The 14420-nt window shown below is 35.0% G+C and overlaps 1 protein-coding gene and 1 non-coding gene across 5 annotated transcripts in view; one reads left to right on the forward strand and one right to left on the reverse strand.

Annotated features, from left to right (window-relative positions):
• FBXW7 (F-box and WD repeat domain containing 7) overlaps nt 1-14420 on the forward strand; it is a 230417-nt gene that overhangs the window by 175733 nt on the left and 40264 nt on the right. The gene's annotated exons all lie outside the window — the stretch shown is intronic.
• On the reverse strand, nt 2934-3040 carry LOC121040185 (U6 spliceosomal RNA). Its single transcript, XR_005795172.1, has one exon. It is a non-coding gene; the product is annotated as a U6 spliceosomal RNA (small nuclear RNA).

A 14420-nucleotide genomic window follows, 5' to 3' on the forward strand; every position in this document is an offset into this window, starting at 1 on the left:
GTCATATCACAAACACTATGGTATACTGACCGTTGTAGGGTTTGTTGAGTGAACAGATCCATACTTAGTTGCCAAATGTTTTAAGGATTAACTTTTGCTATGTAATGCTGGGTTTTTAAATATGTAATTCTTAGCTTTGTTCCCACAATTTATGATGGCTTCAATATCTAACTCTGATAACATTGCTTTCTAGATGGTTTTTGTCATCAAGTGATGTCTTGGTATTAGGCTGTGTCTCAGTTGTCAAATATGAATGTAAAACAAATTATAATGTGTTTTAGAGGTCTACAACTATATTGTAGAAGTAACTGCCATGAATTTTTCTCCCTTTTGTTGATAGATAACAATCTGTTTAAGTAGTTCAGTAATTTTAACAGCACAGGGCAAGGCTATTAAGTTTAGTATGGGAGACAGATGAAAAATATGCTAAAAAATAAACTTGGTACTAAGTTCTGGTAATGTAAACACATATGAAATAAATCTACTGTCCCTTGTCTGCAGACCAGAAATCCAGCAAGTCCTGAGAACTAAGAACTTTTTTAAAGTTAGCCAACCCTAACTGTAACTGACATAAGACCGTTTTATTATTTATCTGAATGGTCCTATACTTTGTTGCAAAAATATTAATGTATAAAGTACTGGAAGTGTTCAGTAATACATATGCACTGTATTACTTTTCTAAACTCCAAAAAGTTCTGAAGTCAGCAATAGAGCTTTCTGCAAAATTGTGGGACTCCACAGACCTTTGAGTTTTACAGCTGTCACCCACCTACAAAAAATGGAATACACTTTGAAATGTCAAAGTAGTCAAAGCCTTGTCTTAAGTCTCTGGGCACATGCATATTTAAGTACTGTAAAACATACCTTATATAAATGGATACCTAATTTTACTAACCTAGTTATAGGCAGCTCCATATAATATGTAATGATAATTCAGAGCTTATATATTATTTTTCTTTAGGGATTAAATGCGACTCCTGTTATCCGACTTATACATTAAATGAGGAATGAGAACCTCTACCACTGTTTTACTTCTTCTAGTATTTCTACATAAAATTAATAGCACTAAATTAATTTTTATTCTGCTAATACATATTAGGCATACTTTCTGTGTGTGTTGCTAGTGTAACAAAGATGAGTAAGGCAGAGGCCTTCCTTTAAGGAGGCTACAGATGCTGTTCTGTCTCAGAGACTTATCTCATTGTCCCCACTTTATGGTCACATATCAAAATCAGAGGTTAATTAGCTTATACAACAAATAAACATCTATTAATTGCGAGGCACAATTCTAGGCACTTTAGATACATTAGCGAACAAAGCAGAAAAAGTCCTACCTTTTATAGAATTTAACGTTTTGGTGACCCTGAGAATTCTGCCTGGGTGGGGACAGCGTGTTTGGTGTGCTCCAGTATATAGTGTGTCACCAGACTCCTTTATTCAATTGTACGCTTTTCTTTTCTAAATCAACTCAGGGTAATTTGTCTTATAGTTTCTCCATTTGTTTGTATAGATACTACATACATGTGCATTCATATACAGACACAGTCTTTCTCTGACTTGATAGGATTATGTTGGTAATTTTATTGAAATGTATAATCTACTGGTTTTCAAATACTGTTAGATAGTATCTAGCACAAAATAGTATTTTGAGGTCCTGAAAGATTAAATACGATTCCATTTTCTTCCATTTTTTCATATTCTTGGAAGGAAATTTTAATATCTTATCAAGCTCACCTAGTGATTTCTTTCTGGATTGTTCCTGCATCAGAATTAGAGTTCTTGGCCCTATCTGACTTGTGGAAAGTTGCATAAATTAATGTGTGTCTCACATATAAACCAATTATATAATGATAGATATAATTTATAGGAGATGTATTTATGGTAGATATAAATGATAGATATAAGTTAATTTTTTTTTAATATTATAGAAACTTCACCAAAGAAAGTAAGAGCAGAAAGGACTACCATTTATGGTGAAGCCAATGACATTCTAAATGTTAGAAGTTACAGTTCAGTTATTTCCATGATGCCGCACATCTCTTTATTTGCATATATAGTGTTTTATCCCTAAATTGTGAAAAGTAAGATAGGTTTTTTTTTTTTTTTTTAAAGTGAATCTGATACTAGGTTTCTCTTGTGACTTTGGTAGTATCTCTATATATAAATGTTTATATATTTATAAACTTTATTGACATTTAGTTAGGGCTAGAGGAAGAACAATTAAGAATAAGTATTTCTCAAACATTAATACATTAATACTGACTCCAAAAACACAGAGCTAGTTATTTGTTTCTGATTATTTTATATTTTCATGTATCTTATATTTGAGAGAAAAAATACAATTTTGGGTGAAATTCTCTTAATTTTTTTCTCCTTGCTAGTATTGAAAATGTAAATCAAAACTTGTAGGTTATTCCTATATTTAATTACATTTTTATGTGTGGGTGATTACGTATAGTTCACTTGGGCACAATTTAAGCTTAAACAGCTTTTCAGTATTCCACAAAAATCTCTGCATTATCACTTTGGATTTTAAAATGTCCTTGTTACTACTAGTTTGAACATGTAGGGGCAGTATAGTACTGTTTTTGTAAATCTTGTGTGAATTTGTGGGATTTTTGAATTGGTTAAGTGGTGTTAAAAGTTCGTTCTTCTTTGAGAAAATGCAGTTGTATGTCTTATTTTTTAAGGGATGATTGGGGAGTATTTTATTAAGTTGGAACTATTCTTTCAATTCAGGTTCTGATGCATAGTGTACTAATCTTTTATGTTAGGGAAGCTCATGGCCTTGTTATATTTGAAGTCAAGGAATATGTTAAGCTAACAGGAAAAGAACATTTTTATAGTTATAGAGTAAAATGAAGACAGGTAAAGTGGATTTACAAAAATATGCAAAAATAGTAAAATCAGTGCAATTTTGCTCTTTTTGTTTTTTTAAATATGGAAGCTTCAGGAATTTGTGTGTCATCCTTGTGCAGGGGTCGTGCTAATCTTCTCTGTGTCGTGGCAATTTTAGTGTGTGTGCTGCTGAAGTGAGGACCAAAATCAGTGCGATTTTGCTGTTATTCATCCTGTACCAGCCTTTTCAGACATGAGTGTTTAACTATGAGAATCTTTTAAATAAAGTCTTAATTTTTGAATCTAACAAGTGAACACAATTTAGGTTACTAAACAGTCTTATTTTAAGTTTCTTTAAGAAGTATTTTTTTTTCAGTATCAAAACGATTCGGGTTATTACAAAATTGATAGTTTTTTTCCCACTTAAATTGATTTACACTTAAAAACAACTGACCACTTTTCTCTTCCATTTATTCATTCAATAATTGCTATGAGTCAAGGACTGCTTTAGGCGTTTGGAGTACAACAGTGAATGAAACAGACTCAAATCCTCATCCTTATGGAGTTTATATCAGAATAGCCGAGTGCTTAACAGCATAGATGATGGAGTCAGTTAGACTTGGGATTGCATTCTTAGCTTCACCACTTACTAAGCCTCATCTGTAAAATGGAGATAGTAGAAGTACTTACTTTCATAGGGTTGTCGTAAGAATAAAATGAAATAACCTATAGAAAGTATGGTTATGTAATAAGAACTTAATAACTATTACGAAGTCCGCATAAGGCTTTTTCAGTGTATTGGTAAAAGTTATAATTAAATCTCCTTATATGATAGTACTTATTTCTTTTACTTACAGTTAGTGTTTTGAATATTTTTTCATTTTTAGTTTGTTCAAATTGTGAAAGAAAATGCTTAGCACCAATTTTAAATGGTCATTTTCTTAAATAATTTCCTGAATGACTGTTAATCTCTAAATGGAAAGCTACTGCATGTGAAAAATTAATGTGATTTGTTCTACTTACATTATGTAGATTCATTCACTGTGACTATCATCTATGTAAAAATTAACCCCATTATGTCTTCCTAAATTAAGGTAACCTGTGCTATCTTAGTATTTTGTTTGGAGTTTCTCAGATGTTTAGAATAAATGTGTTGGCTTCAATACCATTAAATTGAAACAATTTAAATCGCTGTATAAGAATTGAAAAGAGTGTGTTGATTCACATATTATGTTAGCTGCTAAAATGTCTAGTAAATAGTTCCCATTATGATTTTAAGCTCTGACTCCATTTCTTTCCCTAGAGGCCTCAAAATAAGTTAATTAAGAAATGGAACATACTTGCTAACATATTTGAAAACGAGCTTATCAAAATGGCCCCTGGTATATCGTTACTGTATAAGAATTGAGACTGAAAATATTTAAGGACTTGATTCGCAGGTCTTAACAAAAGTGCTTAGAGATTTAGATCTGTCTTTGGTACCCTGTGCTGCTCTTGGTTCTCTTTATTTTTTAATTACGTGGAAACCCCATATTTAACACGTATACATACATGCGGATGTGGCACACGCACACACACCTACAAGCACTCCCGGGCCCCCCATACACGCAAATGAAATTCTCACGCACCCCACCTCTGTTGAGTAGCTTATCTGCTGTGTTCATGCTGCAACTGCTTCATTGGGGGGAAGTGTTGTTCTGCTGTTTTCATGTTAGCTTTGTTATCATGCGGTATTTTCAGCTGCTCATACTCATTACCATACAGCTGGTATGTAGAGAAGACAAGGAAGCAAGCAGAAGTTGTACTGTCTACAAGAATAAGAAGCTCTCTTGCAGATGGGGTGCTGGCAGATGGGGCATGTGTTTGAACAGGTTTTACTAATAACAGAGTGCATTAAAAATCATTCTGAGAAAGTCCTAAGGTCAGTGCCATGAATTCAGAGCTTGAGAGGTTGTTCAGCTTTTTGTAGACCTTTTTAGAATATTAATTAACTCTCATACAAAAAAGTAATAAATGGCTAACCACAACCTCACCCAAAATATTTTTTATCAGTTTTTCCTTTTTCATTTTAGTATATTTTCTCTTTAATGTAATTTACAAAGCATTGATACTATTCGCTAGTGTTTCTCATTATTGCACTGTATTTTGTAGTCTTCAATATATTTACTTAAAATTCCCAGACCATGGTTATATACAAAAGTACATATACTTTGAGCAATGTAATAACATTCTTCAGGTTTAATATATAAATGTTAAAATATTTCTTAGAAGATGAAAAGCAAAGAGGATTTAGAAATGCATATATATAGTGTTGACTACAGTGAGGTTTAAGATGAATTATGTTCTATCTCCAAAATTAGAAGTGAATGGTATGCCCCCAAATGTATCTTTTGTTAAAATTATCATGAAATTATTATGAAAATGCTTTTCATATTCACAAAACCAAATGAAGTAGCAATGAAATAACTATCAGGAACTTTTTTTTTTTAAAGTATTTCAGTGGGATCTTAGTCCTTTTGGCCCTTTTCATTAAGTGTAGTGTTTCTTGCTAGATCCTTTCTCAATGGGAGGTCATGATAAAAAGCAACTAAAGCAAAATAAAGATAGGCGGTTATGTGTAAAATGCATAATATTCAATTTAATTTTAATGGAAATGTCACTTAGCTTGCTATTTTGTTCATAGAGATTAAAATATATATTGCCAAAGGTTGTTTTGTCTTTTTTTTAAAGCAAATATTACTTAAAATGGTTTTGGTAACTCTCAAAAACTTTCAAGGCTTCAGATTTCTTGTCAGTAAAATGGAGATTCAAAAATGATATCTCTTGGGTTAGTACCAATGAATAAATAAAATACTGAGATCTGTGGGATATGGTGTACATTAAGTGTTGTTAAAACTGTGTATATTCCTGGGGCACCTGGGTGGCGCAGTCGGTTAAGCGTCCGACTTCAGCCAGGTCACGATCTCGCGGTCCGTGAGTTCGAGCCCCGCGTCGGGCTCTGGGCTGATGGCTCAGAGCCTGGAGCCTGTTTCCGATTCTGTGTCTCCCTCTCTCTCTGCCTCTCCCCCGTTCATGCTCTGTCTCTCTCTGTCCCAAAAATAAAATAAACGTTGAAAAAAAATTTAAAAAAATAAAAAAAACTGTGTATATTCCTTTTAACAGTAAAAGTTTATTTTCTGTTGGGCATTTTTAAAGGTACAGGAAGTTCTAAACCAGGTTGGTTTTTTTTAACAAAGATAATTGCATTTTTGTTGTATATCAAACTGTATATTTCAGTTTAGTTTATGCTTGAGTTGTGTAACTGATAAATATCTAGAAAATTGTATTACTTTTCCCTGAGGGGGGGATATACATATATAAATATATAAGATGATTTAAATAAAACTATATATAACACATACTAAATAAATAATATATAAAATATGTTACCTACATCACCTTCCCTTATATTTAAAATTATATGAGCTTTTCAAATTATGCTGAAAATTAACTTTTACGGTTATTTTTTCTGTAGTTTTGTGTCATTATTGACCAAAGTATGTGTTACATTGCTCATTATCTCATTCAAATATTGTTTTTTGATACCCTGTTAAGTGCAGGATACCCTCACCCTATGTGAGGAGTTGATGTAAAAGAATCAAAATAGAAGTGGTCACTGCTTTCATGGAACTTACAGTTTAATAAGGGACATGACATGATTAATGTGCCTACAGTGTGACAAGGCATTGGGTCAAGCACTGTGGTTAACAGCTTTAGAATGGGGAGGAGGTGGCTCAGAGAAGGACTATACACAGATGATTCCCATGTTTTCATCTCTAATCTAGACCTTTGTTCTGAGCTCCAGAGCTAGTTGGAGCATGATATCCTCACCTGGATGTCTCAAAGACACCTCAAGTCAAATATGACCAAATATGGAATTCGTGATCCTCCCTACCCCAGGAAAAGCAAACAAACACTCTTGTCTAGTATCCTCTCTCATGTCCCATCCAGTGGGAAACCTAAGAACCTAAGAACCATAAGAAACCTAAATGTCATCTTTAATAATTCCTCCTCCTTTACTTTTCATGACTAGTCAGTCTGTCATCAAATCCTATTAGTTTTATGTCCTAAATGTCTTGTAACTGTTCACTTCTACCCGTCTCTTGTTGCACCTAGGTAGTCTAACCCACTGTTATCTCTTGCCTGGCCTGGTGGAATAAATTCCTCACATAGTCTCTCCACATCCACTCTCACTTCCGTTCTGTTTTTAATACTACATTTAGAATGATTTTTCAAGAGGCTTATCTGATTATTTCTTTCCCTTCACTAGCATGCAGCATTAGCTTTTCACTGCTCTTATGGTAAAGACCAAAATCCTTTATGAGGTCTTGCATAATCTAGCCCTTATCTGCTTCTCTTAACCTCATTTTGCACTTGCCATAGAGCCTTTATTTGTGCCTTGCAGCCATTAGGGGTGCCCTTCCCCCACCACAACACACTTTAGTCATTGCTTCTCTTCTCTGAAGAGACTGCTTCTTCTTATCTGAAGAAGACTTCTCTTTTCTGAACCTCTAGAATAGGTCAAAACCTTAACATTACACATTTTTCTAAAACTCTATAGCAATTACCACAGTTTTACTTTGGCTTTGTTTTGTTTGTCTTCCTCTCTTACTATACTGTAAACTGTACCCATGAGGCTGAGACCATACTTAATTTAACTTATGTGTAATAGACACCCAAATAAATACTTTTGAATGAATGAGTGTGGGAAATCAAAATAACCATATAAATCTATATTTGTTTTAATTATGTATCCCAGGTAGAATAACAATTGGAGATAGTTGAAACAGTGTAGGATAGAATCACAGAGATAGGCATGTGTTATCAACACTGATGTTTACTCCTAGGAAGTGATAACCACACATGGATCAAACTGATACTAAAGATGGATTGTTCCTTAAAAAAAGATCTGAGTGATGAAATTAAGAAACAGGGCCAAAGTGATAAAGTGATAACTGCATTTTGAAGCATATGTTTGATACATACTCCAAAAAGTGCCCTCTCAACACTACTGCGTATTAATAAGTTAGGTATTTTTAGTCTATTAAACTAAAAAATTCAAAATCAAGTAAAAGTCTTAATACCCTTTTAAGGGAACTTAAGGGAATTAAGTGTTGTGGGGTTGTGATAAGCATTTAAAACAATTTCTTTAGTGTTATGATACATAACTTTCGTCAGTTTTCTATCGTGTTCAGGTCATTTGGGTAAGGGTGAAAGACTATTAGCCCTTTCAAAAGGACTTTCCAATGAGATACTTTGGTGTATTCTGTTCTCAGCTTTTTTTCATTATTTCATGTTTTAGAGATACAAAGTATAGGACATGAGGGAGTGAGGAGGGTAGGCTATGGTTCTTGGCGGTGGGGGGGGGTGGTTAGGAAAGGAAGCAAACCCATGTATTATCGTAAACACTGTTCATCAGATAGATTTTCTTTCACTGTGCCTACTGATGGCTGCCTACCTTCAATATAATGTCAAAGATAATGGGTGCAGTTCTTCACCAAGGGGGCATTGGCAGTGGTGTATTAATTCTTTGTCAGGCTGCTCTTGGTAAATTCCCGGAAGTAAAGCGTATCAGAGTACACAATTAGCTACCTAGTTTGTCTCTTCTTTCTCAATGTCTGCTGTGATTCTAACATAGATCTCATCTATAATCACATATTTGGATACTGAAACAGCTCGGGAAACATCCTAGAGATTTCTTAACTACCAGTACTTCTTGCTATGTATGTAGAAAACACTATTTCATTTTCTGTAAACTGGAGACCAAGATTTACCTGTGTTCAAATCCTAGCCACCCTACTTAGTTGTCTAACCTTGGGGAGAAGTTACTTAAGCTCTCTGTGTCTGTTTCCTCATCTGTAAAATGGGATAATAATAGTACCTATTTCACAGGGTTGTTAGACAGTTTCAATGAGTTTATGTAAGTACCTAGAAGAGTGCCTGAAGTTCTCTTCTGTGTATACTTCATTTTCTTAAGAGAAATTTTTTTTTAAAGAGTTGCTTATTCAAGTTTGACTAGTTTACAGTATTTTTTGATGGTGGGCAGTTAAGGAGTATTCAAATCAGATTAAATGTAGTGTTTGTTTTTCCTTTTTTCTTAGGTTTAAAATATTGCCATCTGTGTTTCTTGAAAATATCTCTTCCTCTTTCTAGCTCTATGCATTGTCATATAAATTGAGCAATTTCATCCATCAATTATATTGATTCGTCATTTTTTTTTATTGACTTGTCTGTTCTTCCTCCTGAATTGGGAGTTCTTCCAGGGTAGAGGTTACATCTTGCTCAGTTTTTCATTCTTTTTGCTTAGTGTCTGGCTTTTAGTAACCCTGGCTAAATATTTCTTGAATGCAGCAGATCTAGAACTACCAAAATAAAATGTTTGAATCACTGTTTGGTTTTCTTCTCCCATCTTGTTTCATTGTTTAGAAAATAGAGAACCATTATATGACTCAGGATTCATTTGGATGAGACTCATAATATTACAGTGGAATTTGAGGTTAGAGGCTCCCCATAAATTTTTCTCACATAATTTCCTTTTTCTGTGTTCCCTATATAGAAAAACAAGTACAGTACATTTCACAAAGTTAAAGTCTTTTAAGTAAATGAATTGGTGGAGTATAAATGACATCTTGGTCTAACAAAATCTTTTTTTTAATGTTTATTTATTTTGAGAGAGAGAGAGAGAGAGAGAGAGAGAGAGAGCAAGCAGGGGAGGGGTGGAGAGAGAGGGAGACAGAATCCCCAGCAGGCCAAAACCCATGAACCATGAGATCATGACCAGAGCCTAAATCAAGAGTTGGATGCTTAACTGACTGAGCCACCCAGACTCCCAGTAACAAAATCTGCTTATTGCAATTGCTTAATAAAAGCTAGTTAAATAAAAATGTCTGAAAAATACCATTTAATTTTAATCTGCCCTTTACATTGTGATCATGATGATTAACCTGTCTTTATTTAACATCTCTTGAAAGTTATTCTAAGTTCTTAGTATGTTGTTCTGTCTCTTGATAGAATAACTTTTAAGGAATGTCTGAAAATGAAGACAGGGGTGTGTGTGTGTGTGTGTGTGTGTGTGTATATCTTTATCACAAAGGCTAACAAAATATTACAACTTTAAGAATTTTCTGTAGTTCAACATCTTTTTGCTAGCTTTGACTTCATGTAATTTGGTAGATTTAAGCTATTCCTCATAGGATTTTCTTTTCATATTGTAAAAGTTTGAACATGTATTGACTCAGTTAAAAAGAATTTAAGATTCAATTTCTGAGAGTGTTCTCAAATCACCATGTAGCAGTTCTCAACAGACCAGCTGTATGCACAGAGCAGATCTTAAATTGTAATGCACATTTGTTTAGTAGTCATTGTGCCATGATTACATACCATGAGTTCACACAACTGGAAGGAAACTCATGATACCCATCCTGCAGAAAGAACATTTTAGAATCCTGTATCAAGTGCGGCAAACTTTCAAAGTTAGTTTTTAAACATTTGGAGGCCTTGAGTATTTATAGATAAATATGTTCTTAAATATTAAAGAAATTCAGTAAAGAAAGTGAACTTAAAATATATCTTTTTAATTTTTTTTTAACGTTTATTTTTGAGACAGAGAGAGACAGAGCATGAACGGGGAGGGTCAGAGAGAGAGGGAGACACAGAATCCAAAACAGGCTCCAGGCTCTGAGCTGTCAGCACAGAGCCTGACGCGGGGCTTGAACTCAGGAATCTCAAGATCATGACCTGAGCCGAAGTTGGAAGCTTAACCAACTGAGCCACCCAGGCACCTCTAAAATATATCTTTTTAAAACAATGTTTAATGTTTATTCTAGGGAGAGACAGAGAGACAGAGACAGAGAGACAGAGACAGAGACAGCGTGCAAGCAGGGGAGGGGCAGAGAGAGAGGGAGACACAGAATTCAAAGCAGGCTCCAGGCTCTGAACTGTCAGCACAGAGCCCGACGTGGGGCTCGAACCCACAAACCGTGAGGTCATGACCTAAGCCGAAGTTGTATGCTTAAATGACTGAGCCACACAGGTGCCCTATAAATAAAATATTTCTATTCTGATAGTTTTGCCAAGATGTCAAAGTGCTCCTGACTATTGACCTTACATTCACTGCAAATAAAAAAAACTACCATAAATCATATACCTTTTCACATTATACAGTTATTTTGAAAATATTTCCATGACAGGCAAAAATTATGTCAAACCTTACTCATGACCCATCTATTTCTAGTAATCTTTCTTTGTACTCTGCTTTTATTTACTGAAACTTTATAGTCTGTTGAAATCTCCTAAAAAGTTAGGGGATCATGTAGATGTTATGCTAGTCAGATAATTCTAGATTCTTTCAAAGCAAAGAATGCAGTTTCTTAAATTATTGCTTTAAAATATAATTTGATGTTTCTGAAATGACTCTTTAGAATTCTTTTTTTTTTTTTTTCAACGTTTTATTTATTTTTGGGACAGAGAGAGACAGAGCATGAATGGGGGAGACAGAGAGAGAGGGAGACCCAGAATCTGAAACAGGCTCCAGGCTCTGAGCCATCAGCCCAGAGCCCGACGCGGGGCTCGAACTCCCGGACCGCAAGATCGTGACCTGGCTGAAGTCGGACGCTTAACCGCGACTGCGCCACCCAGGCGCCCCTAGAATTCTCCTTTTTAAGTGTAGTGGGGGCATGATTAATGGGTTCTTCTCTCCTTACTTGACAGCTGCATCAAACAAATACTTAAAGAGCAGGCAAGGTACTCGAAAATAAGTAAAGAATTGATTAAAGATCACCATGATGCTAGAGCAAGAACCTGGTGTGATTTATGTTTCATATTGGCCTCGCACCAATATGGAATTAATAAGTGTTTTTGAATAAGTGAAGTAAGTTTAAGTCCACAGACTTTGATTCATAACTAGAGTTTTAAAAGATTAAAGTTATCCCTTCTCAGTTTAAATTCTTGTGGAAAATACGTAAGATGATTGAGATGAGAAGAGATGCTGTATTTTAAAAAATACAATGTTTGAATCTGGACTTTATGTATCTGGTAGCCAAATTTTATAATTGGACATAATTATCAAAATTGGGAAGCCAACCAATAAAAGATTACCGAGTTGAGAATAATGTGTATTTTAGATTAAGCAGATCTTGTGTGACAGCATGCTAATGAGAGTGTACCTAATAAGTAGGGTTGCACCTGAGGCTGTACTTAGCTTTAGCCGAAGGCTTTTTCCAACTTTGAGATTCTGTGGTTATGTTCTGGAATTTTTTTTTATGATCACAGATAAGCAGTCTTAAAAAGTGTACCATGGGTAAAATCCTTTTGTCTCTAATAACTAAAGGTAACCATATCATTTACCATTATAGACATTTATTATAATAAGGCTGGATGCATTGTCCATCTATAGAGATCTGAGCCCAACATCAGTGTCTTTCTCAAAAAAAGTAAATTATTAAATGTAAGGATAAAATCAGAACATAGAGAATAGAAGAGCAAGGTAATAGAGATATGATGCAGTAGATACTCCTTCATTCTTATAGAATTGAGTTATGAGATATAAAGACTTACAATAGTGCTTGGCACATGGTGTAGCCTAATAAAGTAGTATAATTCTCTTTTCCAAGTTTAGGAATCTTTTGGGATAGCTGCTGAGTTTGAGAGTAAGTGTGAGGGAAATGAAAGAGTAATTGCTGCACGAAAGAGTTGAAAAGAGTTATATCTTCTTTAATCAGTAACTGAGAATTACTTTGTAAGCAATATTTAATTTTATATATATTTTTGAAAATATAAAAAATAATATAGGCAAAAATATATACAGAAGTTCTGTTGTATTTACTCTTATCCTGAAAATCCTGTAATGACTTCACAATTAAATCTGAACTCTTGACCATGACCTACAGGATCCTACATGATCTGGTCCTTGGTTACCTGTCTGACTTCATCGTGTACCAGTCACTTCATCTTAGCTAGACTGGCCTTATTCTTGCGGATCCAGGCTCTACTCTATCATTTTGACTTAAAAGTTGTTTCCCGGGTGATGCCATTCAAAATTAGCCACACTTCTTTACTACCCTAGCTACCTACTTCTTTCATAGCACCCTGTTTGATTTCTCTCTTAGAACTAAGCATTATATGAAATTATCTTAGTCATGTATTAGTTTGCCTATTAGATGACTTCTCCCCCACCCCGCCCTGGAATGTTACACTATAGGGGAGTAGAGAGCTCATCTGCATTGTTTGCCACCTTATACCTAGAGCCTAAAACAGTTGTTGGCACATACTGGGTTCAAAAGGTTATGCAAGTGAACTTGTTTGTTGACAGGTAAGAAAAAAGAGGGAAAATCTCTTATTAAGCCTCTTAGATGACCACTGTGAATATTTTAATATATTTACATAGGCTTTTCTTTGTGTGTGTGTGCGTGTGCGCGCATGCACATGCACACACACACACTTAAATATTTGCATATTATATTTTACATTGGACCATACTTTATATCATGTGTTTGAATCTCACATACCTTCTACTTTACAGTAGCCCTTCCCCTAGTTCTTTACATGATGACCAGTTACATGGTGAGCTAGAATGCTCTACAATGAAGTGTTTTCCTTAAGACTTCCTTAAAAGGAGGCTTTGAGTCTGGGGGCTGGAGAGGCAGGACATGGGGAGAAAGGGTTGGGAGCAGAGCAAGACAAACTGTTTAATTTTCCAAGTATGTCATGCACTTTTGAATACCAGAGGTCCTTTCCCCACATATTGGTGAAAATCAATGAATCATGTACCCTACTGCCCTGAATTACATTTTTTATTGTCTTTCATCAAGTTTTTGGGAGATTATCATGTTTAAATGAATGTTTATTTCTGAAGTCTCTTCATTCCCCCCTATATTCCAAAGTACAAGCCGTTTGTGTATATGATCTGGTAGGAGTGCCTATTGAAACAGAAGGACCCCTTATTAGTCAGTGTTTATAACTAAATAAAAAGTCAACAGTCTTTACGCCCACACAGTAAAGTTCTCCTTGTACAGAAGGACACATATTATCCCTAAAATGGGAGAATGAGTCATGGCAGAAAGTACTTTTGAAGAAACCGTTACTAGTAAATTAAAGAATATTTTAACTGTATGGGGCGCCTGGGTGGCGCAGTCGGTTAAGCGTCCGACTTCAGCCAGGTCGCGATCTCGTGGTCCGTGAGTTCGAGCCCCGCGTCGGGCTCTGGGCTGATGGCTCAGAGCCTGGAGCCTGTTTCCGATTCTGTGTCTCCCTCTCTCTCTGCCCCTCCCCCGTTCATGCTCTGTCTCTCTCTGTCCCAAAATAAATAAACGTTGAAAAAAAAAATTTAAAGAATATTTTAACTGTAATATTAAATGTTTGGATTAGTAGGTGTGTTGGTAAATAGTTTACTCCTTAATGCACCTTTTAAGACCAGTGAGTACTAGAAGTCTTACATATGTTAATTCTTCAAGGTAGTGATAGTATTATTTCCACATGTCTTTAGTCCACAGATGATAATTTCCTTTTTCTTCCTTAACATCTAAAAAAACTTCTGTTTGCTACCA

The sequence above is a fragment of the Herpailurus yagouaroundi genome, unplaced genomic scaffold (genome assembly GCF_014898765.1).
Source record: "Herpailurus yagouaroundi ecotype Mexico unplaced genomic scaffold, PumYag 28, whole genome shotgun sequence".
NCBI classification, from domain to species: domain Eukaryota; kingdom Metazoa; phylum Chordata; class Mammalia; order Carnivora; family Felidae; genus Herpailurus; species Herpailurus yagouaroundi.